The sequence below is a fragment of the Procambarus clarkii genome, chromosome 75, assembly GCF_040958095.1.
Source record: "Procambarus clarkii isolate CNS0578487 chromosome 75, FALCON_Pclarkii_2.0, whole genome shotgun sequence".
NCBI classification, from domain to species: Eukaryota; Metazoa; Arthropoda; class Malacostraca; order Decapoda; family Cambaridae; genus Procambarus; species Procambarus clarkii.
This window is the reverse complement of record NC_091224.1, coordinates 3336393-3339147: the sequence shown is the minus strand read 5'-3', so window position 1 is coordinate 3339147 and position 2755 is coordinate 3336393.

Below are 2755 nucleotides of genomic sequence, written 5' to 3'. Positions count from 1 at the left end.
CTGGTGCTATGGAGTGACCAAATCATCCACGAGTCACAATAACGGGGCTGAAGATGTGATGACCAAACCAGTCACCAGAAGATGGTGAAACGACGATTGTTTGATTGTCGCCGCCAGAGGTGGCTAGTTTATTGTGCACCCCATACTCATGCTGTGAGCGGTAGCGCAAACAGCATTACAGAGGGCACAAAAGGTCTTTATCAGACCTCAACTTAGTTTATTACATAAACAATTTCATCTATCTTTCACAACTTATAATTACAATGTCAGCTAGTTACAAAGAATGTTCTATTTTTAAGAGCTACATACTTACAGTAAGTCATTATAAATTAATGGTAGTTCTATAGCCAATATATAATTGTTTGAGCAATGGAGATATTACAGAGTCATAGGGGAGCTGCTGTTTATTATTAGTCTTCACAATACACTACTTGTTTCTTAATCTCATATGTCGTTTAACTACCGGGAGCGAAATATGGATACAGTGCAAGGATTTCAGGTATTTTATCCTTTATAATAAGAAAGGTTGTAATATCATACAGCGTGAGCTTAGATTTATCTCTAAATGGCTGAATTTTACTACAATCCAAGATATAATGTTCGAGTGTGTGTCCCTGTCTTTATTCACACACTATACTGTACTTCATCTAGATCCCCCTATACAAGCCGAACTGCCTGAGATACATGTAGCCAAGTCTTAATCGAGCTGTGATAACCTCTGTTAGTCTGCCTATTTTGTTACTTGCTCCATACAAGTTTTATTTCACACATTTCATTGTGATAAACAATGGACCTGCTAGTTCCTGTTTGCACTGTTCTCCATTCTTCAAATTTATCCAGGAATTCTCGTCTTATGACGAGAAGGAATCCACAACATTTTTATATTTACCCCCTTGTTAATATGCCTATATATCTATGTCTGGCTTCTGAGACAAGCACGTTATTACTTGATTGCAAACTATTTATTTGCTAGTAGTGAGGAAAAGGAGTCGAAAATAATTAAGCTGTCTACTTCAGTGTTGTCAATAATTTCGAATGCTACTAGTATTCCTTCCAATTCAACTTGGAGTGCTCGCCTAGCTCTTGGCAGAGGCAAACGTGTCGTCTGCGAGCTACTGGTTTGCTGGCCTGTGGTCATGTGTGTTTGTAAGCGGGGCCTTGGCCGTGCCGGCTGGAGGGTTGGCGGCCTCCCGTCCCCCCCCCCTTCCCCCCCATCCCCTGTGAAACGGGGGGATACCATTGGGCTGGAGTTGACTGGACCAGCATCTTACCGGGCAGTTGAGGTGGTCATGACTGATATATTGCGAGTAGATGTGGCGTCCTGTGTGCGGCATTCAACTTGTGTCTGGGCATCGAGCTGTTGTCAAATTCAAGCTCCACGACTGTGTATCGTGACTTTGTGGACTGCTATGACGGGAGGATACTCACTTTGCCTGAGGGTGGTGGTTCGGTGGAGGTGTTGGACAAGTGCAGTGAGACTACCTATGTTGATGTTCATGGTGCTCCCTTTGAGTTCCCTGACTCCCTTCTCCGGTGTCACTTTACCCAGTATGGGCAGGTCTCGAGTGTCCGGGTGAATGCTATCTCCTACGGGCAGTGGAAGGGTATCCCAAATGGGACCCTCATTGTGGCGAGCCGGGTTGTCCCATTGAACCTCTTCAGGGAGGAGAATTTTCCCACGTTGGTGGCCCAGGACCTGTCTCCAGATGCTGCTGTGATGAGTGATGCTTCCCAGTCGTCTGGTGCCCCATTGCCGGTCTCTGATGCCCATCAAATGTGGTTGGAGGTGTGGGTGTCGAGGTGGTAGTTAGTGCGACCCTAGCTTCCCCCGCCTCAGCCACTCCTGCCTGACCAGTCTCCAGTTAAGTCTCCTGTCGTTTCTCCTGTGGTGTGTGGTCTAGTGCCCCCAGTCACCGTGGCTGCACCCCGGACTGCACTGTCTCCAGAAGCTGTGTCTTCGGCCCGTGTCAACATGAACGCGGTGATGTCTCCCTCGGTGTGTGGTCCTGTTCCCCGAGTTGTTCAGGCTGCGATGTCGAGTGATCGTGCGCTGTGTGGCGTTGCGCGGCCGACCGAAAGTTCTTCTGGGGTGCCCCTCCTAGCAGGGCTGCTAGTTCCGACGACCTGCGTCCTGTGTCCAAAAGGTCACGGCAAGCTTAGAGTTCCGTCTCCATCTCATGGCGAGGCCTGGCTTTAAGGGACGCCGGGAGTTCGTCTCCTGTAGATGGCGATGTGGGCGAAGATATTGGAGTGTCTGCGGCTCCTGTTGGCCGTGTGTTGGCGGTGATGGGTCCTGTGATGGAATTGATGACCTCTCCTGTGTCTCCTCCGGCTGCCTCTGCATCCCCGGTTGCTGGTTCCCTGGGTTGGGAAGTTGTGGCACCGGTTGTGGCACCCCCCCCCTCCCTTCCCGCCATGACGTGGCGGGAGGGTGAGGGACTTGGTGATGGTTCTTAAAGATTCTGTTCCTGCGGCCCTCGTGCCTCTGGCATCCATGTCTGTGCTCTCCATGCGTCTGCCCTCGGTGATGCCGGCCGCTGCAAGGCTGCCCTCTGCTCAGCCACCTTTTGTCACACCGCCCCCTGTGGTGTCGGCCCCTGCGCCATCGCCCTCTGTGACTTTGTCCCTGCAACTCTGCCCCATTGTGTTGCTGCCCTCTGTATGGCAGGCTCCTGTGCTCCAGCCCCTTGTGGTTCCACCGCCCCTGTGACATCCCACCCCCATGATAGAGGACGCCCGTGATGGAGGTACCTGA